The following is a 24,815-nucleotide window of genomic DNA, read 5'->3' as shown; positions in this document are numbered from 1 at the left end:
AGTCGCCCCTACCCAAGCACTTCTACAAATCATACATTTATAGAGGCTGTAGCCGCCCCTACAAATCGATTTTGTAGAGGCGGCTGATTTATAGGGACGACTGGTAACACCAGCCGCCTCTACAAAATCGAGTTGTAGGGGCGACTGTAGTACTAGCCGCTCCTATAATACCTGTCGGTAGGTACGGTTCAGTCTAGAACCGTCCCTACAGTATATTTTTTCGCAAAAAAAATTCAAATTTACAATTCAAATTCGACCAGAAATATATATATATATATATATATATATATATATATATATATATATATATATATATATATATATATATATATATAATTCAAATATGACCACAAGCACAAGAACACAAGGTGTTGGTACTGAGGATTTCTACATAAGTGAACGTTACAAGTAGTAATTGCTGTCACAGCTCAAAATTGTAACACAGATACAGATGCATTTGCATCAGAAAGCAAGGAATTCAAATTAAATTATTTTCCTAATCAACTTTGAGCTTGCTACATGAGACCAAATTTGGGGAGTCTACCTTGTAGAACACGATCTACTTCATCTTGAGCTCTCCTCAGTGCAGCCGGATCCTTCAGTAGTGTAACACTGAGCAGTCAACATATTAAAGTGACAATTTAAGTAATGCATTATTTGTCACTTTGGTTGATAGATGGTTACTGCAAGCAATATAGCACTACAGGAGTACCTTACTGAGAAGATAGATTGTCCATGTCAGTACAGAGCCTGTTGTTTCATGACCAGCAACTAACATTGACAAGAGATCATCACGTAATTGTACACTGCTTACCTGGAGAACCAAAAGGCGTGTCAACTAAAGCAGTCAAACTTGCAATAAACAAAATGCATGTCGTGTAAAATGGTGAAATGGAGCCCTATATGAAACTGCACGCAAACCGAGCATGAGAAGTTTAGCAGCAGAAGCACAAAAAGATCTTGCGTTGTGGAACTTCAGCAAAACTTGGATAGAGCATGACTCACAAGGAACAGAATGTTCTCTAGTGAAATGATATGCAAATCTTTTGCGTGCTAGAGGAAAAAAAACAAGAACAGAGATATGATTTTTTATAGAATTTTTCAGTCTTTTGTCACAGCTTTTCATAAATACTCCTAGCAATCACCTTTATACACAAGCATAATGTGCCGCTTCTAGTAGGTAAAACCTCATCATCTAAACTTATAGAAAGAAACAGAAGATATAGACTTTAAGTGCACATTCAGAGGGGGGGGGGGGGGGGGGGGGGGGGGGGGGGGGGGGGGGGGGGGGGCGGGGGGAGGTGATACACTAAAGCTGCACTGTTTTTCATTTAGATGTATGCAGTAATATGTTCTATGCTAAACATATCCTTTTTCCTAAAGATATTTAAGCTGAATGACACCAGGTTACAAACTGCAAGCCCAACCAATAATTGTCCCTCCGGGCAAGGCAACAGAGCTAATAAAGCAACATTTATGAGCTGGGCAAACAAATCCATGGTTTTAAATTTTCATGGACCAGCAGAAGGATAAATCAATAATCAAAGCCATCATCAAACAAATGTTATGGAGCATCATCAGCAGTAGATGCCAAATTATTTTCATGATGAGCAAGTAGCTTCATATAAGTAGAAATTGTGGAAATTAAAGGTAAAAGAAGCAAAATATTGTAAAAAAAATGGAATACGTTAATCACCTCATCTCGGCTAGCAAGTAGGAAGCGTACAATGCTAGGCAGTACCAGATACATAAGTAGTCCACGTGAAATCCATCGTCCAAAAAAGTTCACAAGCACTGCCAGTAAAACCATGACCAACAAAACAATATGCAGCTAGTGGAATTAAGTTATGACGAGATAATTAGATTAGATAGAACGCACTATAGATAAAATTAGACTATAACGGACAGTCCAGTAATATACATGAAAATTAAACTACTCCTACCAACCAGAAGAATTATACTACTACAAACCAATAAGCATCAACTGATCATCAGCAACAAAAGAGAAAATCACAAACAGAGCAAAAAACTACACTGAAACACAATCATAGCAACATGGGATCATAAACATAAATCAATAACAAGCCACGTCATAAACAGCCATTTATTCATAACTAAACTATAATAACAGAAAGGGGGCAATATATCAACTAAAATATGATATAAACTGAACTAGGATTCAAATACATACTGAATTAACACAGAAGATGCTTGAATTAAACTGAACCTTAAAAATAAGAATATACAGTACCCATTAAACCTAGAGCATAATTGAAAAATCTACTTAACATACAACCACATCATAACAAACTAATACTAAGCACAGATTAAAAATGCAGAAATAAATTTTTCAATAATATAGGATACCTAAACAATCAAATTATCTAACCAAAGTAACATCATAATCACAAATAACCATGATATAATACACACTAAAAATAACGAAATACACAACCTAATAAAAACACAGATAGGTATAGAGTCGTTGCGAGGACCGCAGGGAGCAGGCTGCGCCGGGGGCAGCCACGCGCCGCGGCTAGCGGCGGGGCTCGCTGGAGCCGCGTCGTGGCAGGAGGCGGCCACCACCGGGGCCGTCGGCGTGGCTGCGGCGCACACCGGCGGCGCTGCCGCCCAAGCCATGCGCACGTGGAGGTGCCCGCGCGCGGGGCTAGGCCGGTGCGCCACCACGTCGAGAGAGAGAGGTAGAGAGGGAGAAGGAGAGGTAGAGTGAGGGGAGGCGCGGACGGGGAGGGGACGGGGCGCGAGTGGCGGAGGCGGCGCGCCGCGAGAGGAGCGTGAGCAAGATGAGCGGGAGAGGAGGCCGGGCGTGGGAGGGAGTCTGTTTTTTTTCGAGAAGGGGAGGCATCAATTTATTTGTGGTGAATTGGGGCGACGTGGTTTGCTGGTAGCCGGGGCGGCTCGTAATACCCGCCACCCCTACAAATCGACGTATTTGTAGGGGCGGCTCGTATTACCAGCCGACCCTACTGTACCATTTGTAGAGGCGGTTGCTGTGCTGGAACCCGAGCACGCAACTGTAGGGGCGGCTCCAATGCCAGCCGCCCTAAAAAAACCATTGCTACAAACTATTTTTCACGTAGTGTTAGTAGCATGATTGGTTTGCCTTTTAATTAATTTGTTGTGCCTAATAATTCACTTAATGATGACGAGCAAGGTGTATACTGCTTGGTTGTTAACTTTAGATGACGCATTTTATTTGGGGGCATTTGTGATGTGCATGTCAATAATTTTATGATGCATCTTTTTAGGGAAAAAATGAAATCATGCTGATGTTGCATGCATGCGTGTGGCTTCACACAATCAGCTTCTGAAATTAAGAGGCAAGAAGTGGATGAAGCTAAGATCAACTACTCAGCTAATAAAAAATGACATCGCTGTACGTAATTTGTTATGTATGATATGCTAATTAGTTGGAACCCATGAGTCATGACGCAAAGTGGTTGATTTTATCTTGCAAATACATTTAGTGTCAAGCGGTACGTTTCAGCTAATACATGTTAGAACGAAGCTGCCTCTCCAAATTAGAGACACCAAGTAGTAATCGACAAAGTACATACTGAACACTCATGAGAAGACGATGGAGGCACAACAATTTACGGTACGGCATGCTCGTCAAGTTGACTCTGTTACGCGAAAGGGCACGTAGCCTAGTGGTTTCATAAGCATCAGTAGTGGTCTTGGGTTTGACTTCTCGTGGGGAGCGAAATTTCAGTATTTGGCTTTATGCTTTCAGTGGTGACTTCGTACACGGCTAGCTAGTTATTAGGCTTGTTACCATCGCGATTCCGTGTTTTAGGGGGAATCCTGATCGTCGCCATTAGGTACTTTAGAGAGAAGCAACTTTTTTATAGAGTTAGAAGCTGTTTTAGTGAACCGTTTAGCAAAATAGCTCTTCAAAAGGAATCATCTGGTGGCCCGTTTTGATGAAATATCCATAATACCTTTGTCTCTTCCCCTCCTCTGCTATTTCTCTTACTTCTTTCCTTATCTCTCGACACCTCTCTTCCTCTCCACTCGGTGGCAGCGGCCACGCCCGCTCGCACGCATAGACCAATGGCTTCCAAGAAGTTCTTCGTGGGCGGCAACTGGAAATGCGTAAGTTCCCCCCAGGCACCATCGTTCTCTCTCGACTTGAATTCGACGCTACGTTACGCTGGAGTTTTTGGTTTGATCTCTGATGGCATCCGCTCCCCGTGGGCAGAACGGCACCGGCGAGGACGTGAAGAAGATCGTCACCGTGCTCAACGAAGCCGAGGTGCCCCCTGAGGACGTCGTCGGTGAGTCGTCTCACTTCTCATGGTCTCATCTCCCCGCGCCTGCGATTGCGGGGCTGTTTCGGCTGTGGTCAGGGGTGAAGGTACATATCCCGTAGGGGTGCTGCACCCCCCTCGACCAAGGATCATGCCCCCCCCCCCACCCCCCCCCCCCCCCCCCCCCCCCCCCCCCCCCCCCCCCCCCCCCCCCCCCCCCATGTGCCAACGTGGAAGCGTGAAAGCTCAAGCCAACTAGTACCAAGCCAGTGATCGACATTACCACCAGATTCTAAGCATGCAGGAATCGAGGTGCAGGGTAGTCTAGCATGTATAGATATATACATAGTCTTTATTAATATATTTGCTTGGTAGAAGTACTACTAATATATTTGTTTGGTAGAAGTACTACCACCGACTTTTTAAAAAAAATGTATATACATAGTAAAAACTATAAAACTAGAAATCCAAAGTGACTTATAATTTGAACTAGCAAAAGCTAGGCACAAAAATACCTAGCAAAAGTACATCCATTAGTCCTATTTAGATAGACTAGAGCCAATTTTTAGTTACAAGTTAGCCTATAGGATCAAACAGACCTTAAGTAGAGAGTTATTTTTCATTATTTCAAAATTAGAAGCTCCAGTTATATAAACTTGATTGGTCAAACAATATGGTTCAAAAAGAGTTTAGGATTTAAATCCGTTGCCATCGTAATATGCCATTTAAATTACTAATGTTATCTGATTTTGTGGCAAATAATTGATAGCATCTAATTTTCTACATCCAAACTCTGTACAGGTCTATCATAAATATTTATTTAGGCTTGCGAACCCAATAATATACAGCTTTATTGATTTTGCATACCTCTCTCTACTTTTATATATAAGTTTCTGAAAACATATATATTGCTTTATAAAATTTGAATTTTACAACATAAATATAGCACACTAAGGGGGTCTCGTTAGCTAGTCTACCCTATCCAATTAGTTTTATAATTAGCTCATGTTTATTCCTCTTAGTTAGGATCCGAACTTCGATGTATCATAGACTAAACTTTAGCCGCTAAATCCAAACAGCCCCTAAGGTATCGTGATACTTAAGCGTTGCACCCCTCATTTTAGCTCTAGCTTAGCCACTGGGTTTGGTTTTTGACTGGATCGATCTATAAGCTGATCTCCTGGTTGGTTTGAACTCGGGGGTGGTGCGCACAGGTGGTGGTGAGCAGGCCCGGTCCTGTCAATTTATGGGCCTGGAGCTTGGCCAGAAAGATGGGCCCTTCATTTACGACAACGCGCAAGAATGACGCCGGACGCGAAGACGCAGCTATGAAGCGACGAAGAGAGCGGCCGCGGCGGAAGGGAAATCGACAGACTCTTCCTCACACGCTCCAGTATTTTTGGGCCACATATATGATTTTCTATTGAACCAGAGTATACCAGCTATAGCTTATAGTGTGTACATACCTGGGATTAGGCCCCTTGGCTTCGAGGGCCCTGTGCCAATGCACAGCTCGCACCCCCCAGGGCCGGGCCTGGTGGTGAGCCCGCCGTTCGTTTTTTCTGCAGCAGGTCAAGGGGCTGCTGCTGCTGGACTTCGCTGTCGCAGCGCAGAACTGCTGGGTGCGCAAGGGCGGCGGTTTCTCTGGCGAGATCAGGTTTTCTTCTCCCTCTTGTTTTGATCAGTCATGCTTCAGCGTTGTGGTAGAAGCAGTAGAATTGAGTGCTTGCCCGTTCGGTCAGATTGGTTCAATAGCATCTAATGTAGGCGGTCTCTCGAAGGAGTATAGTGGTACGAATTTCATGCCCCTTTAGCTCCTCTGGTTTTTGTTCGTGGAAATGTGGCTTGATTATGTCAGAAAGGTTCTAGATTTCTTCACTGGGCAAGATTGGCATGCTTTATGAAACGTCCGGATGATTTTGAGGGTCAAGATCTTCAATGCTTTCGTATTTGAGTGAGTAATTGCACCGAATCTCTGTATTTTGTCATGGATTGGATCCTGTAATGTCCAGAATGATCCATTTCGTTGATCCAAACTCACCAATTGAATAGTAACTGGAGTAATTCTTCCAATTGGCTAATATGTGTCAGTTTTCTTGTTTCAGTGCTGAGATGCTGGTGAACCTGCAAGTGCCCTGGGTCCTTTTGGGGCATTCTGAGCGCAGAGCTCTTTTGGGTGAATCTAGTGATGTGAGTACCTTTTAAACTCTAAGTTGTTGTTGATTTATTTTAGCTGACCTGGTCTGATTTATCTTCTCTATTGGCCGCTCACATTCCTGTGTTATTTTGCTTGATGCTTGGAAGAATCTGTTGTCTTATATACATTCATGTGTTATTATGCTAGATGCTTGGAAGAAACTGTCATGAAAGTTAATGGAATTGTTTGAAATGATTTGTGCTTTTCATGCCACTTTTGATTCTCTACTTAACAGCTGAGATCAATTTACTATCATATCAGCATTTAGGTTCAAAACTTGTGGCCACTGGAACCTTTCCTTGGTGACACAATGTTGTTAGGCTAAGATGGTTTAAGATTGAATTTGTTACACTTTGACCTAAGTAGGCCATATGATCAGATTTTGATCTTTTCCCATTTGTGCTGTGAAATCATGAGAGTATATTTAGATTCTGCACTAACCCTATGTAGATTGTCCTTAAACTAGCATACTAGCTGGGTTGATAACCATCTACTATGCCAATTGCCAGATATAACTGTATCCGAGTTTTCATGCTATAGATTATTCATTGTGTTCTTTCGTCAAGCCATCTAAACCTGTACCCGCTGCTGCTAAGTCTTCTGTATTTCTTAATTACTTCTTTATTTCAATTAATGACAGTTTGTTGCTGATAAAGTTGCATATGCACTCACCCAAGGTCTCAAGGTAATTGCTCTCATTGGTGAGACCCTTGAGCAGAGAGAGGCAGGAACGACAATGGATGTTGTTGCTGCACAAACAAAGGCTATTGCTGGTAACTTTTACTTGCTGTTGCCTAGCCAGCACCTTACGTCACCCCGTACGTCAGCGTTGATCGGACTCAACACTGTCGCATCCGATCAAACCACGCGCCTGAGTCCGGTCCTGCTGCCTAGCCAGGCTGAGACCGAGGGGTGGTGACCGGACTCACCCACTCAGGTCCGGTCACACCGATCCCAGTCTGGTCACTCTAAACCAACTCCTTTACTTCTTCAACTTCTTCTTTACAAATATGCCAACACCACCAAGTGTATATCATCATGTGTATATGTGTTAGCATTTTCACAAACATTTTTAAGTAGTTAATCTCTCAATTCACCACGTCACTCGATCCTAGCAACGATGCAAAGTTATATTACTCGAGTGGCACTGGATGACCGATATGCATATAAGTTTGCCCCTCTTGATAGTACGGTCATCTATCCTAAATCCGGTCATAAACTTCTCTACACATCTATGACCCATAAAATAAAATGCCCTATAGATTATATCTTTGCCTTGCGCATTCCATTCCATCTTCTCTAATGTTGATGCAACGCATGCACCAACCAATCACGAATGATATGATTCACTTCATATCATCACGTGACCATATTGGTTCATTGATCTTGACTTCACTTTCTCTTCACCATTGCTTCGGTCCATCGGCGCCAAGTCATCACTCAACTTGCCCTTCACACTTGCAACCGGTTCATCAAGCCAAATCTTGTTTTGATCTTCTCCACCTTGGTCACATGACTCAATGTCATGTCTCATATGCAATGAGCTCCATTATCATATGTGTGAGCCTTGCAACAAATCCAAGTCATTTCACCTCTATGACATGAGTTGCTCACACAAATGTACCTGTGGACTAATTACCTGTGTATTTCACTTAAACACATATTAGTCCACCTAGGTTGTCATTCAATTACCAAAACCAAACAAGGACCTTTCAACTATTGGTACGGTGGTGGTTTGCTAGCTGTCCTATGCGACGTGAGCTCACCATGGCCTTCATCATCGTCTTTCGTCCTTCCGGTGGCGTCAGTGCGGGAGTAGGTAGTCGTTCCCTCGTCGTCGGCTGTCCTGCTAGTCATGAAACCAGTGGTTGCAATGTCGAGCTTCGGGGTCATGGCCGTCGTTGGCTTGATAGGCCTTGAAAGTCAAGGTGTAGTCGTTAGCCCCATCCCGTAGTGGGTGGGACTGTACGCCCGTCTCGTTGGGCCGTATTTGAATGGTGGGTCATCATACCAGTCGTCACCGCCTGGCGGTACTGTCTTGTCCACACTGTGTGGCGCAGGGATGGCGTCTGTCTGTTCTGAGGGGATAGTTGTTCCCTCATTCCAAATAGAGTGAGTGGGGTGTGCCTGTCCTTGTCAGAGTAGGCATACTTGATGGAGCTCGACGTCTCCCCGTTCCTTCCGGGGTCGGGACAAAGGAGAGGTCGTGCCGCGCTGTGTTGCGTGTAGTGAAAGGGGAAGGGAGATGTCATGGTCGACCCCTCGCCTTAGTGCTTGGCCTAGGTCTGCGCGGCTTAGGTGGGCCACGTTTACTGGGCTTGTGTTTGCTTGGCTGTCATGGGCCACCCGAGCGGCTAACCAATTGGTGTCTTGAGATACCTGTGGTATCGTAACCCCGATAGGTTTGAATCAGAAAAAGTAGTTGTGGGGGTATTAACCCCTATACCCTTACGGCTGGGCCTGGGCCGGCCCGGATCAGGGGGTCCGGTCCACTAGAAGACGACGCGCGGCCCGGCCAACCTGTTCGGAATCCCGCACAAGGAATCAAGGCAGATTTGGAGATCAAGCAAGATCCTAGTCGGTTAGAGTAGGAATCCTTATCCAGCCACCTATGGCAATTGTAACTGGCTAGGATTAGTTTCCAGATCTGTAACCCTGACCCCGGACTATATAAGGCGGGCAGGGGACCCCTCTAAAAAACACCTCTCATTGACATACAGCAATACAATCAGACGCAGGACGTAGGTATTACGCCTTCGCGGCGGCCGAACCTGGATAAAACCTCGTGTCTGTCTTACGTCACCGTCTTGTTTGTGGCTTGCGCATCTGTCTGCCGACAATCTACTACCTTGGGCATACCCCTAGGTAGACTGCCGACCATATTTCGTCGATAGTGGCGCGCCAGGTAGAGGGTGTGCGTACTGCTCTCCAAGCGAACAAGATGGTCATCATCTCTGGCTCCGTGGCTACGCCAAACGGCCTCACGTTCACCGTTGGCCAGATCACCTAGACCACTGGCTCCGACGACTTCATCGCCATGATCACGGAGGAGGCGCGGATTCAACCCGCGTCGACCACTGCTTCACCTGCATTGGCTACGGCTCCGACCACGGTGGATCTGGCTCCGACCACAGTGGATCTAGCTCCGACCATGATGGATCTAGCTCCGACCACGTCCGCATCGCCTTCAGCCACACCGACAACCCATCGTCCGCTTCCTCGCTACAAAGGGAAGTCGATCGACAACACCGACCTGCTCGACTCCATCGATCGGGTCGGCACCAAACTTGCTGAAACCCTGGCTCTGGTAAGTTCAATTCAAAGTCAACCTAATGAGCAGGTAACCGCTACCCACAATAGATCTACCCGACCAGCTCGGGCCAGTCGTCCTGCACGACTCGGTACAGATCTCGTGGTCACATCTACTCCTGAAGGGCGCTCCGCTCATCGCCGACCAGCCTCCGCGACGGGTCTCCGACTCTCCGAGTACGAAGCCTCGACGGAGAACTACCAGGCCCAGCCCTACGGCCTGCGCAACTTCGTCAACATGGTCCGGATTGAGGATTATCGAGAAGGATCCGTCCACATAGTTCAAGAGGGTGGCTCCAGCTCTTCGTCTAGCATCGCATCCAAGGCCTCCGTCCACATCGAGCTCCAGCATCATGACGATGAAGGCGTTGAATACGATCTGGATATCCCAGACCACGCCTCGGGGTTCCCGCAATTCTCATCTTTCCCACCAAGGCGAGGGGACTTAATCAATGTTGTCAGTAATGACGAACCACCGGCAGTTGGCGAAATAGAACAAGAAAGGCTTGCACGCGAAGCACGCAATATTGACCGGTTTAATCGCCGACAAATCGAAGCCGAGGCAGAAGAGGAGGCACGACGCATAAGGGTCCAGCCACGCGACCTTAACAATGCCTTTGATAGGGTGGGGGACAAACAGGTCTTCAGGACTCCAAGCGCCAACGTAGCTGTTGCTATGGCGACAATGCAATGACTACCCAATACCTCGGAAACCTAGGCAGTTCGCGATGATATACAAGCTTATCTGACGGCTGCTATGGCTCAGACCGCAGAGATTGTAAATCAAGCCTGGGCTCCATCCGTCTTGGTCGAGTCAAGCCACAGCCGCCAGTACTCAAGTCGCTCACAGCCACTCAACCAACGTGGCTCGCGCAACGATGACCCCTCAGACAACCGTCGAGGCAGAAACGGTGGCCACGATGGTGGTCGGGACGATAACCACCGCAACTACTGGGACGATAACCGCCGAGACAACCGTGACAATCGCTATAATATCCACGGTCGCAGAGCTAACCAGGGTGGCAACCGGGATCACCGTGATGGCAATAACGATCTCCGCCATTACCTCGGAGAATGCGATCTGCGCGATCGCATCAACCAAAGGGCCAACAATCGTGCATCCCACGAAAGCTATCACCGTATGGAATATGATACTACCCACGGCCCTCTGGGTTTGAAGCAGTTTACTCCGCACCTTCGCCAAGTCATATGGCCCAAGAACTTCAAGCTCGAAAAACTTCAGAAGTACGACGGCAAGGAGAACCCCGAATTATGGGTCATGCTCTACGAAACTGCGTGCAGGTCAGCCATGGCTGACGAGCACGTCATGTCTAATTACTTCCCAATCACTGTCGGCCATGCAGGCCACCAATGGCTGGTCAGCTTGCCGGCGAACTACTTTGATTCTTGGCAAGAGCTCAAGCAAGCTTTCATCGACAACTTCATTGCTACTTCCGAGCAACCTGGCAACAAATATGATCTGCAGCGGATTCAAGATCGGAAAGATGAGCCACTACGTGAGTACGTTCGGTGTTTCTCGGAGATGCGCATCAAGGTCCCGTCAATCTCCGACAACGAGGCAATTGGGGCTTTCATCACTGGTCTCCGCTTCCATGACACCCTGCAGGACAAGCTCCTCCGCAAGAGGCCTGAATCAGTTACGGCGCTCCTGGCGACTGCCAAGAAATATGCGGATGTCGACGATGCTAAAAAGATAATCATCGAAGAAGTAGCAAGGGTTCCACGCTCCGACCACCCTCCACACCGCGACGACTACCACGGCAACCATGGTCGGAACGACAATTTTGATCGCCGCAACCAGCGCAACAACCCCCACGACCACCACGACCAGCGTAATCAGCGGCGTAATCGCCATGACGATTACAGGGGCAAGCGTGCTCGAGAAGACGACGGTGAGGTCAACACCGTTAAGAAAGGTGGCGGACATCGCAACTACGAAGAAGACTACGCCAAAGCATTGAAAGGACCTTGCCAGCTCCACCCCAAGTCGAACCATACCATGGAGAATTGCCGCGTTCTTAAGTCTATCTACACGCGTCAATAGGCTCCGGATACGTCCGACAAGCCTAACGACGCAGGGGAACAGCGCAACGAGGACAACGATGATGAAGACATAGATCTCCGTCACAAGTACGTCAAGCCGACCGATCGAGTCCACACCATCATTGGAGGCAAAGTGTCCATCGAGACCAAACGAGAACGCAAGCTGCTCGCCCGCGCTTGCTTGAACGTGACCAACGCCGACAACCTCATCGCCGATCCGCGGCTTCCTCCTTGGTCTCACCGCGAGATCTCCTTCAGCAGAAAGGACCAATGGGCTGCAATACCTGAGCTAGGATGTTTTCCTCTGGTCCTTGATCCTTGTATCAACATGGTCCAGTTCGATAGAGTGCTGATTGATGGTGGCAGCTCCATTGATATACTGTTTAAGAACAGTCTACCAGCTCTGAAGATAACCCAGGCTGATCTCAAGCCATACGAGGCACAGTTCTGGGGTGTTCTCCCCGGACAGAGCTCTACTCCTCTTGGGCAGATCACGCTACCTGTGCAATTTGGTACTCCAGGCCACTTCCGCACCGACTACGTCAACTTTGTGGTCACCGACTTCGAAGGCACTTACCATGCTATCCTTGGTCGACCAGCGCTCACCAAGTTCATGGCCATACCTCACTACAGGTATTTGGTGCTCAAGATGCCTACTGAGAAGGGGGTTCTAACTCTCAAGGGCAACGTGTACGCAGCTTACACCTACGAGGATAACAGCTTCAAAATAGCAGAGGCTCATGACCTCTCTATTCGCATGGCCGAGACCACGCTCGGCGCCAAGAAGACCCCAGCCGACCACCTAGAGATCCCAGAGCTCGAGGCCCCACGCAAGAACGTCAAGTCTAAGGAGCACAAAGCGATCCAGCTGGTCGACGGTGATCCCAGCAAAACGGCCCTTATCGGGGCCAACCTGGATCCTAAATAGGAAGACGCGCTCGTCAGGTTCTTGAGGAGCAACATGAGCGTGTTCGCATGGAAACCTGCTGACATGCCCGGTGTACCTCGGAACTTGATCGAGTACTCCTTAAATGCCGACGGCAAGGCCAAACCTATCAAGCAGAAGCTACGACGGTTCGCTCGTGACAAAAAGGAGGCTATTAGGGTAGAAGTTACATGGCTTTTGGCAGCCGGATTTATCAAAGAAGTGTATCATCCAGAGTGGTTAGCCAACCCGGTTCTTGTACGCAAAAAGAATAATGAATGGAGAATGTGCGTTGATTACACTGATCTCAACAAACACTGCCCTAAAGACCCCTTCAGCTTACCTCGCATAGACGAGGTCGTAGATTCAACTACCGGTTGCGAGTTGCTGTCCTTTCTCGATTGCTACTCTGGTTATCACCAGATCGCTCTCAAAAAGGACGACCAGATCAAGACGTCCTTCATCACGCCCTTCGGCGCTTACTGCTACACGACCATGTCGTTCGGGCTCAAGAACGTCGGGGCTACCTACCAACGCGCTATATAGGCCTGTCTCAATGATGAGATAAAAGATGACCTCATCGAGGCTTATGTTGATGACGTAGTTGTTAAAACCAAGGAAGCACACACCCTTGTCGACGACCTCCAATGCACCTTTGCAGCCCTCAATGCATTCCAATGGAAATTAAACCCAAAGAAGTGCATCTTTGGTGTTCCTTCTGGTATACTGCTTGGCAACGTCGTCAGTCACGATGGCATACGCCCTAACCTGGAGAAAGTCAAAGCTGTCTTGGACATGAAGCCGCCCAAAAAGGTGAAGGATGTTTAGAAACTTACCGGATGCATGGCTGCCCTCAGCCGTTTCATATCAAGATTGGGTGAAAAAGGACTACCATTTTTTAAGCTGCTCAAAGCATTCGAGAAGTTTGAGTGGTCAGAGGAAGCAGACGCTGCCTTCACATAGTTAAAACAATACCTTACATCACCTCCGATCCTCACTGCTCCCAGAGAAGACGAAACCCTCCTGCTTTACATTGCGGCAACAAATCGGGTGGTCTCTACTGCCATGGTGGTCGAGCGTGATGAGCCCAGCCACGTCTATAAGGTACAGCGACCAATCTATTTCATCAGTGCGGTACTCAATGAATCCAAGACCAGGTACCCATAGATTCAGAAACTGATCTACGCCATACTGATAACATCCCGAAAGTTGAAACATTACTTCGACGGATATCGTGTGGTGGTCATGACCGAGTACCCTCTGGGAGACATCATTCGCAACAAGGATGCGAACGGGCGCATCGTCAAATGCGCAATGGAGCTATGCCCTTTCTCCTTGGAATTTGCAAGCCGTACTACAATCAAGTCTCAGGCACTTGTCGATTTCATCATTGAGTGGACAGACTTAAGCTCACCTGCCTCTCAGGGGCCCGATGAGTATTGGAAGATGTACTTCGACGGCTCTCTCAACATCGACGGTGCAGGAGCAGGAGTCCTTTTTGTGTCACCATCCAAGGAGCAGCTCCGGTACGTCCTCAGGATTCATTTCCCAGCATCTAATAACGCCGCCGAGTATGAAGCATGCCTACATGGTTTGCGCATTGCGGTCGAGCTCGGTGTCAAACGTCTCTATGTCTACGGAAACTCGGCTCTGGTCATCAACCAGCTCAACAAGGACTGGGACACGACCAACGAAAAGATGGATGCATACTACAAGTCGATCAGAAAGCTAGAAGGCAAGTTCTACGGCATCGAGTACACACATATGGTCTGGGACAAAAATCAAGCAGTAGATGCGCTGTCAAAGTTAGGATCATCCCGAGCTAAAGTCCCACATGGCGTATTTGTTCAAGACTTGCTCACGCCTTCCATCGAAGAGGAAGATCCCACAGTCGACAAGCCTCCAGACCAGCTTTTGGTGGCTATGGTTCTGGCGTCAAGCACCATGGAGCCACCTCCGACCACTAAGAAGCCTGACTAGAGAGTACCTTTCATCAAGTACCTGATAGATGGTAGCGGTTACACCGATCGGACAGAAAACGAACGCCTGATGCGGCGCAGTAAGCAGTATCTGCTCGTCGATGGCAAATTGTGGCACAAGAACGCAAAGGAGGAAATCTTGATGAAGTGTATAACCCAGGAGGATGGCGAACATCTCCTGGACCAAATCCACTCTGGCTCCTGCGGCAACCACACGGCCTCAAGAACGCTGGTTGGCAAGGCTTTCCGAGCAAGGTTTTATTGGCCGTCAGCTGTAGCCGATGCAGAAAAGCTAGTCCGCCATTGTGAAGGTTGTCAGTTCTTCGCCAAGAGAATCCACGTACCAGCACATGAGATTCAGACAATACCAGCCTCTTGGCCTTTCGCATGCTGGGGACTGGATATGATCGGGCCCTTCAAGCCGGCTCCTGGGAAGTTTACATGTGTCTTTGTGCTGATTGACAAATTTTCTAAGTGGATAGAGTACATGCCTCTGGTATAGGCATCTTCAGAAAAAGCCATCACGTTCATCGACCAGGTCATCCACCGCTTCGGCATACCCAACAGCATCATCACTGATCTGGGTACTCAGTTCACCGGGAACGCTTTTTGGGACTTCTACGATGAAAGGAGCATAGTGGTCAAATACGTCTCGATGGCGCACCCTAGAGCTAATGGATAGGTCGAGCGGGCAAACGGTATGATCTTGGATGCACTTAAGAAGAGGATGTACAGAGAAAACGACAAAGCTCCTGGAAGATGGCTCAAAGAGTTACCAGCCGTGGTCTAGGGCCTCAGAACCTAGCCCAGTCGCAATACCGGCGTATCACCATACTTTATGGTTTACGGTGCTGAGGCAGTGCTCCCAGCAGATATAGCCTTTAGATCAGCACAGGTAGAGAACTTCGACGAAGACAAGGCCAATGAAGCAAGGGAGCTAGAAGTGAATAGTGCAGAAGAGAAGCGGCTCGATTCTTGCGTACGTACAGCCAAATACCTTGCTGTTTTGCACAGGTACTACAACAAGAACATTAAGGAGCGGTCCTTCATGGTCGAGGACCTGGTCCTGAAGTGGAAGATGAATCAGGCTGGTGTCCACAAACTCGCAACTCCATGGGAAGGGCCCTTCATGATCAAGGAGGTTACTCGACCAACGTCTTACAGGTTAGCTCACCTGGACGGTACAGACGTACCCAATTCATGGCACATCGACAAGCTTAGGCGTTTCTATGCTTAACTATTCAGCTGTGTACTCCTCTTGTACTTTCAATTTAATTCAATAAAGCTATTATGATTTTCTCCGACCACTCTAATGTGTCACTTCGAAGTCTTTTGTTATTCTAACTCAACCAGTCAAAGCCGACCATCACTCCTTCCCGGGTTTTCGGAGCAGGCCCTGTCTTCGGTTCCTCCCAACGCGTGCATGGGATCTGCTCTCTACGCTACAGGTGATCAATAGGCCCCCTCTGGTTGGACTCGTGTGCGTCTACGTGTGTACAGGCTACGCACCTCACACTCCGACCATAGGACAAACCAGGGCCATACAAACCTGTCAGGGTGATGTTTTGACTAAACTGGTACAACTAAACAGAATGCTAACATGTTCTCACTTAGTTACACCAACACGAGATTCAAGCTTAAATACGTTTTCAACAAAACAAACAAGCTTATGCTGATATACAGTTACATTATTACAAGCTTGCCTAAAAAGGTCTAAGTTTACAATAACACAACTACATCTTCTTCTACAGCTATAGCCTATCCTATTGGCTGGTCGAGGGACACGGCACCTACTGCTCGCTGGTCCTGACATCGTGCTCGAGTCTCGGGGACTCTTGTACTGGTCGAGCTGAAGAAGATGGCCCTGCCGACGTCTGGCTGGTCGAGACCGTAGGCTTCGCCGGTTGGCACAAAACTTATGGCTCTTCCAGTGGACTTGTTGATGGCGTACCCTGTACAGGTGCTGTCCTGCCTCCACATAGGTTAATGTCGCCAATTATTTTTGCCGACAAGTCCAGCTGGGTCATCCGAAGCTCTTCAGCCTTGTCTGGATTTACCTCTTTCGGGTATCTAGCCTCTAGGCGCTTGAGATCAATCAGGGGGTAGTGAGCATGTACCATGCTTAGCACATGTGCGCCTGTATACTCACCCACCTCCTTCATGAACTCCTGGAACCATCCCCATGCCTTTCGGCATCTATTGACCAGTCCGAGCTGCGGCGTCCTTGGCACGTCCTCTATAAGCGCTGGATCGATAAGGTTGAGCACTGGCAAAATGCCTGTTGCCACTTCCTGGCACCGGCTCGTCCATGTGTCCCGATCCTTGGTGATCTCTTGGCACTGCGCCTTCCAGCCGTCACGATCTTTTATCACGGCCTCCAGATGCTTCTTGGCATTAACTTTCACAACTGCAAACCGCACAAGCTATTACAATGTCATACCATGACAAGATACGGCGGGAAACAAAAGTGAGCAAAGGGGTTTGGAAAACATACTTTTCAGTTCCTCTTTCATCTTGGCCGTGTGGTCCCAAAGCAGCAACTGGTCGTGCGCCAGTTTTCTATTGTCCTCCTTCAGGCGATCGCGCTCTATGACCGCACGACTGGTCTCCTCTCGGAGACGGACCACTTCGGCTTCTAAGCCTGCAATACAGTTGTTACTACCAGTAACGCAACAAAACTTGTTATGCACTTGTTGTGGTAAAGTGGCTACTTACTTGTTCTTTCCTGCTCTTTGTTACTGAGCTGGGTGACCAGGTCCTGCTTCTGGGACTCTTGTTCTGCCTTCTCACGGTTGGCGGCTTCAAGTAGGTGGCGCAAGCGTTCCACTTCCGCCATCAACTCTTTATTGCTTGTTGTGATCCCTTCGATCTGGTCGAAGCACTTCTTACGGTACCTTGCAGTCTTCATTAAGTCCTGTGTGCAAAAAGCTAAGTGAGAAAGCTTGGCTAGACAGCAAGATCAGGTGGCGAAGCAAAGCATACCTGGACCTCGGTCACCAGTTGTTTCGCCGCTCGTTCAACCTTCTTGGTCTCTTCGACCTCGGGGATTTCCTCATGAACAACCCATTGGTCGTTCCGCCAGCGTGACACATATACATGTTGTCACTGGTCTTGTGGATGGCCCAGCACCTCCTCTACTTCATCCTCTTCGGCCTCCTCTTTGGGTATTGGTGCCGGTCCGGAGTTGGCAGCTTCTGCGATCACTATGGCCTTTCCACGGGCCGCAGCATCGGTAAACGTGTTCTGTGCTCTCGACTCCGGCCATAGCTCCTCGGTCTGACCCATTATCCCTGGTGCTGAGGTGTCACCCTCCGTAGGGTTGGTGCTCGGAGCACATGTGCTTGGCTTGGCTCTCCCCTTGATCACTTGCTCGGGGACTGTTGTCTGGCTGCTTGTCTGCTGAGGCTCCGGTGGATTTTCTTCTATGGGTTCCTCCATGGCCGACTGCTGGGCAGTCTTCTTTGACAATGATGGCGGAGCCACGCCGCTCCCTGCTAGTTGGTCCGGATTTTCGGTGGATGCCGACCTAATATGTCCGAGATCAGTTCAGAAGGCAACCGTAATCAATATAAATTGTAAGCTTACATCAAGGTTACAGATACTTACATGTTGGAAGCACAGAATGATGTGGTGAAGGCGCATCTCTTCGGCCGTGTTTGCTCCACGTACTCGACGGGTGACACCTGGTCTCCCTCTAAGACCACCACCGACGCTGGGGCTTGGTGCTCGACCTCTCCACCGCTTGTCCTCGACGCTGCAGTGGTATGCAATGTGAGTCCCACCGGCACGAAGGAGCCACCTTGCTCCGTCGACTCCAGTTGCCTCCTCCTCTTTCGAGGGACGAGTCGAAAGATGTCTTCATCCTCTGTGTCATCGTCCGACAAAGTCAAGATCGCCTGACGACGCTTGCTGGTCGCCGGCCGCTTACCAGTAGCTCTGGCCGCTGCCTCCTCTCCAACTCCGAGCACGGCCTAGTCCACGTCCTCGCCCCCGGTGCTGGTCTAGGTGGTCGGGTCAGCAACTTGTGGCCAATCTACACTAGGGGGTGGCGACACAAACACTGTCGCTCTATCCCGACCATTAACCTGGGAAACAAATAGGCGATCACACAGTAAGTTTCTACTACAATATGAAACTACGGGTATAAGGCAAGATGAGTTACCTTTGGGGGAGGTCGGGTGAGCTTGAAAGTGTGCTCGATGGCGCTCAATCTAACATAATTTGGATCAGCTAAGTTGAATAGCTCTCTAATTCTGGCTCTAACTTCGATCTTGTCAAGCGCCTCCTGCCTCGTCCTCGTTGGATCTACGCTACCTTGGTACTCGTAGCCGGGATGTACCCTCCTCTGGCAGGGCTGGATCCTTCGGCTGATGAAGTTCCCGACCACGCTCGGACCATCCAGTTTCTTCCACGGGATCATCCCAAGTAGTTCTAGGATCTGTTCCAGGTGCTCGGGCTTCTCCGACCAGCTGGTTTTCTTCTTCGGAATGAACCCCACGTCGCATAGTATGATCGTGTTCGGCTCTTCATGGATGTAGAACCACTTCTTGTACCAGTCATCAAGCGATGTGTTCCAAGGGCAGTGCAGGTACTGGGCCTTCATCCTATCACGAAGGTTGAGGTACACACCTCCGGCTATCTTTGAGCCACCGCTTCCTTTCTTCCGCAGACAGAAAAGATGGCGAAAGAAGTCGAAATGGGGCTGGAAGCCGCTATACGCTTCGCAAAGATGAATGAAGGTGGAGACAAGAAGAATCGAGTTGGGATGCAGGTTGCAAATCCCAATCTTGTAATACAGATAGAGTCCCTGGAGAAAAGGGTGCACTGGAACCCCAAAACCCCGCTTGAAGAAATCTTCGAAAACCACAATCTCACCTGGTTATGGATCGGGGTACCCCTCGCCCTCCGGCGTGCGCCATCCTGCGAGTTCCTTGTTGTGCAGTACTCCCATGATGACGAGGTCTTCGATGGTCTGCTCGTTGCTTCTCGACTTCCACCACTTCTTCGCCATGACTCCGGTTTTCTTCTGGGCGTCACTTTTCGCCATGAATCCGGCCTTGCTGATGAAAGCGGATCCAGTGGAGGAATGATTGGTGATGATTTTGGAGGTATTAGGGTTGGCAAGAGGAAGAAGAAGGCTGTGGCGGCGAATGGTAATGGGGTTCAGTAAAAAGTAACTTACCAATTCTATACTATATTTAACCAAGAGTTCTGCCGTTTCATCTGCTCGAGATTCTTGGGAGACGTGCGCACGCACCGTAGACGGTTGTTTTCACAACCTCGAGATCTATGCCAATATATGTGCCTCTTCGTTATTAGTGTATGTGCCTCTTCATTACCAGTGTGAGAGGGCCCACACTGACGCACCTCCTTACAGGTGTTAAGTGACTATTTGATTGAAAGGACAAGAAGGCAGTATGACGTGTTATGCCCGTCTACTTTTTTGACCAGACGTGTCAGATTGGACTAGACAGAGTAAGAAGATGAATAAATACACCAAATAATAGTACAAGTGGCAGTTGGTTCTTCGCCGCATGTATCGTGCTCAAGGATGGTCCAGACCACTACCGTGCTCGGGTACTGTCCAGACCACTATCGTGCTCGGGGACTGTCCAGACCACTATCGTGCTCGAGGACTGCCTAGACCACTACCGTGCTAGGGGACTGTCCAGGCCACTATCATGCTCGGGGACTACCCAGACCACTATCGTGCTCGGGGATTGCCTAGACCACTATTGTGCTCGGGGACTGCTTCGACCACTACCGTGCTCGGGGATTGTTCTGACCACTATTCATAGACCGCTCTCCTCGGCTACATGTGATTTGTACTTACATACAGTTGAGAGGCATTTATTTGGACCTTGCTACAAGGCTTATACTTCACCTTCCAGCAAGCTCGAGGACTACATCGGTACGATGCACCTGCCGGTGCATCTCGTATTGCTTGTACGACGATTGGATTCTTAACTTCAGTGGAAATTCTTTTTAGACCCTGGCACCACGTGCCTACATAACCTACTACCAGGCTCGGGGACTAAGTGGGCACACTTCACCTTGCGGTGAATGTGTTTATCTTATCGACCCCTACGCTTTGACTGATTGCCAGAATTACTATTGTCCAAGGGTCACTTACATTTCTTATCAGAAATACAAGTGGGCACACTTGATAAGGAAAGAAATCTTTTTCTTTTTTCTTTAAGAACACCATGCATTTTTCGGACAACTAGAATCTTCGGCTATAATTGTGGTCTACTGCTCTCTGTTCTGACCAGAATGCTGGCACATTCGGTTGGTCAATGTTTCAATCAGTTGGAGATGACATGAAGAAGGGTCGCATTAGTCGAAGGAGATCGAACGGTGTGTCGCAGCATAATACATGGTGCTCGGGGACAAGCTGTGGGGGTATTAACCCCTATACCCTTACAGTTGGGCCTGGGCCGGCCCGAATCAGGGGGTCCAGTCCACTAGAAGATGGCGCGCCGCCCGGCCAACCTGTTTGGAATCCCGCGCAAGGAATCAAGGCAGATTTGGAGATCAAACAAGATCCTGGTCGGTTAGAGTAGGAATCCTTATCCGACCACCTATGGCAATTGTAACTGGCTAGGATTAGTTTCCAGATCTATAACCCTGCCCCCCGGACTATATAAGGCGGGCAGGGGACCCATCTAAAAAACACCTCTCATTGACATACAGCAATATAATCAGACGCAGGACGTAGGTATTACGCCTACGCAGCGACCGAACCTGGATAAAACCTCGTGTCTGTCTTGCGTCACCGTCTTGTTTGTGGCTTGCGCATCTGTCTGCCGACAATCTACTACCTTGGGCATACCCCCTAGGTAGACTGCTGACCATATTTCATCGACAGTAGTCGACTACAAAGTTGTAGTCTTTTCAAGTACTATAACTTCCATTCAGATTATTTCTCTACCCGAGATCATTTGGAAAATTCAGAAAAAAAAATAATTTTAAATTATTTGTAGTGGCGCTAGGTTAAAAAACCTCCGGTGTAAATACATCCATACTAGTAGTTTTCTTAAGTCTACTGCCATTGTAAATGCATCTTTATTGGCAATTTTTAACTTAAAATGATCGTGGATGGAAAAATGACCTAAACTAAAGTTATAGTTCTCAAAGAGATCTAAACCTTTCCGGTTTAAAGTTATTTTATTTTAGTTTGTTTAGAATCTTAAATATGCATTACAATATTCATTAAACCAAATACAAAAGGAACACACACTAGTAGAGAAACGACCTTTGATCCACTTCAAAATTTGGCTGTAGTCCCGGTATTTTTCACGCCCGGGACTAGAGAAACCTTTAGTCCCGGTTGGTAGCTTCAACCGGGACTAAAGGTCCCTGCCCAATGGCTACTGCGCCAGGCTTTTGCTGGAGGGGACCTTTAGTCCTGGTTGGAGCTACCAACCGGGACTAAAGGTTCACTTTTACTCCTGGTTGGTCCCTCCAACCGGGGGTAAAAGTCTACTCCCGGCTGGAGGCTCCATCTGGGATTAGAAAGGGACCTTTAGTCCCGGTTTCTGTCTACAACCAGGACTAGATGTCCCCTCCTATATACTCCTTGTTCCTCCCCGAGCCCGCGCCACTTCGAGCTCAGTGTTCTTGCTTCATCGCCGGCCTCTCTTCTTCCTCATCACCGGTGATCACAAGATTTCTTCCATTCCTCCATCGATTCTTTGGTTCTAAAGGTTACCAACTTTATACTCTCATGTTTCATCAGTAGCTTATTTCATTTTGTGGACTAGATATATGTGGTTTTTTATGGTAGATTTTTTTTATTTGTAAGCCATTTAAGCTCAAAATCACTTTAAAGTTTGCATATTTGGATGAAGGAAGGTTAAAGTAGTCATTCAAAACTAGTATTGAGCTTTCATTTCTAGCATGCATAGCACACTTCATGCTTTAGAGATATAGAGAATTTTAGAGTTTTTTTTAATTTTATTTGTTTATAAAAATGAGAAATTTATATTATATTAAAAATGAGTATAGAGAGTAGATGGCAACTACTTTCGGGTCCTCGGCATCTCATCGGGTTACAAAGCGACTGAGGCCAGACCTCCCTCTCATTACATGCAACAAGTGTGAGGAGAAGATTGTGATGGAGTACCGGGTGAGGAAGGAGTGTCCCAACAAGGGCCGTATCTTCTACAAGTGTCCGGATCGCAATGTGAGTTATTTTGTCGCATTTGATGATTATGGTTAATTTATACTTATTTTCATGATGATTGTGATTAAAGTTCTAATTTTTTATTTTAATTTCAGTGGTATGGCACTGGATGTTCAGGCTGGTACTGGGAGGAAGAGTATGTTGAACACGTGCAAAACTCTCTTGCACAGGCGGCTACGGCGACTGATGAGGCAGTGATCCTACGGAAGAAGCCCATAGATGTTGAACAAACGCATGATCTGTCTATTTTAGTTGGGATTGGTCGCGAAATCCTTATGCTGCTGAAGTGCATTTTAGCTTTAGTTTTTTTTTAGTGGTAGTTGGGATTGTCTACATTGTAGCAAGACTTTCATAAATTAATACCTTGTGTGGTGGCATGCATGTCGTATAATTAACTAATTATGTTCTAGGTTTTAATATGGTATGTATGTCATGTAATGCAGATGAGCCGGCATTGGATGTACAATGCTGATCGCCGCTCCCAAGAGTTCATTGAGGGCGTGCATTCTTTCTTACGTGTGGCCGAGGCAAACAAACGCGATGGTTTCATGTGCTGCCCATGTGCCATATGTAAGAATTTGAAGGAATATGCTAGCTCAAGGAGTCTTCATTCACACTTGTCGAAGTCGGGTTTCAAGCCAAACTATATTTGTTGGACGAAGCACGAAGAAACCGGGGTTGTAATGGAAGAAGGTGAAGAAGAACAATGGGACGATGATGACCTTATTGATGAATATGGGGCCTTCAATGATACTGCAATGGGGAAGCTGAAGAAGAGGTAGGGGCAGAAGATGAGCCCGCTGATGATCTTGGCCAGGCCATTCGTGACGCACAAAGAGAATGTGAAAGTGAAAAGGAGAAGATCAAATTCGAGCGCATGCTAGAGGATCACAAGAAATTGCTATACCCAACTTGTGATGCGGGGCAAAAAAAGTTGGGTACCACACAGGAATTGCTGCAATGGAAGGCAAAGAATGGTGTATCTAATAAGGGATTTGGGGAGTTACTGAAAATCCAAAAGAAGATGCTTCCGAAGGATAATGAATTGCCCGCCACTACATACGAAGCAAAATAGGTAGTCTGCCCTTTGGGATTAGAAATCCAGAAGATACATGCATGTCCTCATGACTGCATCCTCTACCATGGCGAGGAGTACGAGAAGTTAGATGCATGCCTGGTATGTCATGCATCACGGTATAAGATCAGGCGAGATGACCCTGGTGATGTTGAGGGCGAACGTCCCACGAAGAAAATCCCTACCAAGATTATGTGGTATGCTCCTATAATATCACACTTGAAACATCTGTTCAGAAACAAAGACCATGCAAAGTTATTGTGATGGCACAAAGAAGACCGTAAGGTAGACAATATGTTGAGACACCCTGCTGATGGGTCCCAATGGAGAGCAATCGATAGAGAATTCCCGGAGTTTGCAAATGATGGAAGAAACTTAAGGTTTGCTTTAAGTACGGATGGTATAAATCCTTTCAGGGAGGAGAGCAGTAGTCATAGCACTTGGCCTGTTACTCTATGTATCTACAACCTTCCTCCCTTGTTATGCATGAAGCGTAAGTTTTATTATGATGCCAGTGCTCATCCAAGCTCAAGGCAACCTGGCAACGACATCGATGTGTACCTAAGGCCACTAGTTGAAGAACTTCTACTTGTGTGGAACAGACTAGGTGTACGTGTGTGGGATGAGCATAAACAGGAGCACTTTGACTTGCGAGCATTATTGTTTGTAACAATCAATGATTGGCCTGCTCTAAGTAATCTTTCAGGACAATCAAACAAGGGATATAATGCATGCACGCACTGTTTCGATGACATTAAAGGTATATTCTTGAAAAAATGTCGAAAGGTCATGTACCTTGGCCATCGTCGA

The 24,815-nt window shown here is 47.5% G+C and overlaps 2 long non-coding RNA genes across 3 annotated transcripts; one reads left to right on the top strand and one right to left on the bottom strand.

Moving 5' to 3' along the window:
• Nucleotides 1-526: 526 nt before the first annotated feature.
• Nucleotides 527-1,734, bottom strand: LOC136516411 (uncharacterized). Its single transcript, XR_010774050.1, has 3 exons — nt 1,697-1,734; nt 713-814; nt 527-596 (listed from the first exon to the last, which is right to left on the bottom strand). It is a non-coding gene; the product is annotated as an uncharacterized lncRNA (long non-coding RNA).
• A 2,240-nt stretch (nt 1,735-3,974) lies between these two features.
• LOC136518466 (uncharacterized) lies at nt 3,975-23,331 on the top strand. 2 transcript variants are annotated; one of them, XR_010774513.1, is made up of 7 exons: nt 3,975-4,116; nt 4,223-4,298; nt 5,486-5,928; nt 6,014-6,225; nt 6,377-6,461; nt 22,753-22,930; nt 23,026-23,331. It is a non-coding gene; the product is annotated as an uncharacterized lncRNA (long non-coding RNA). The 2 variants fall into 2 exon arrangements; XR_010774512.1 differs by having other exon boundaries at nt 5,486-6,225.
• Nucleotides 23,332-24,815: the final 1,484 nt, after the last annotated feature.

Source organism: Miscanthus floridulus, chromosome 17 (genome assembly GCF_019320115.1).
Source record: "Miscanthus floridulus cultivar M001 chromosome 17, ASM1932011v1, whole genome shotgun sequence".
NCBI classification, from domain to species: Eukaryota; Viridiplantae; Streptophyta; class Magnoliopsida; order Poales; family Poaceae; genus Miscanthus; species Miscanthus floridulus.
The sequence above is the reverse complement of the archived record's forward strand: the minus strand, read 5'-3'. Positions and strand labels throughout refer to the sequence as shown.